The following is a 927-nucleotide window of genomic DNA, read 5'->3' on the forward strand; positions in this document are numbered from 1 at the left end:
AGTAAATATTTTAAGTCCTCTTCATTTTCAACAAGCACGGTTGTCACAGCTGCATATCACAGGTTATTAATGAGACTTCCTCCAATCCTGATGCCACATTTTTCTTCATATAATCCAGCTTCTAGGATTATTTGCTCAGCATACATATTGAGTAAGTATGGTGAAAGACTACAATCCTGGCACACACCTTTCCTAATTTTAAACCATTTGGTGTTCTATTGTTCTGTTCAAACAACTGCCTCTTGGACTATGTATAGGTTCCTCATGACTTCAGCTAAGTGTTCTGGAATACTCATAGTTTGCAATGTTGTCCATAGTTTGTCATGATCCACACAATCGAAAGTCTTTGCATAGTCAATAAAGCACAGGTAAACATTTTTCTGGTATTCTCTGCTTTCAGCCAAGATCCATCTGATGTCAGCAGTGACATACCTCGTTCCACATCCTCTTCTGAATTCAGCTTGAACCTCAGGAAGTTCTCTGTCAATGTATAGTTGCAGCCATTTTTGTATTATCCTTAGTAAAACTTTACTCACATGGGATATCAAAGATATTGTCTGATGATTTCAGCATCCCATTGGGTCACCTCTCTTTGGAATGGGCACAAATAAGGATCTCTTCCAGTCAGTTGGTCAAGGTAGTTGTCTTCCAAATTTCTTGGCATAGATGAATGAATGTCTCCAATGATGCATCAATTTGTTGAAAGATTTCAATTTGTATTTCATCTATTCCCAGTGTTTTGTTCTTTGCCGATGCTTTCAATACATCTTGGACATCTTCCATCAGGATCATTGGCTCTTGATCCTATGCTACCTCTTGAAATGAATGAACATCAGTCATTTCTTTCTGGTATAGTGACTCAGCTTGAGAAATGCTGAACATGTTCTTCCCTTTTGGTTTTCTAACTTCAAGTCTTTGCACATTTTG

At 37.9% G+C, this 927-nt stretch overlaps 1 protein-coding gene across 3 annotated transcripts in view; it reads right to left on the reverse strand.

Moving 5' to 3' along the window:
• MICU1 (mitochondrial calcium uptake 1) overlaps positions 1-927 on the reverse strand; it is a 184,461-nt gene that overhangs the window by 85,781 nt on the left and 97,753 nt on the right. The window lies entirely within an intron of this gene.

The sequence above is a fragment of the Chrysochloris asiatica genome, unplaced genomic scaffold (genome assembly GCF_000296735.1).
Source record: "Chrysochloris asiatica unplaced genomic scaffold, ChrAsi1.0 scaffold00020, whole genome shotgun sequence".
Lineage (NCBI taxonomy): Eukaryota > Metazoa > Chordata > Mammalia > Afrosoricida > Chrysochloridae > Chrysochloris > Chrysochloris asiatica.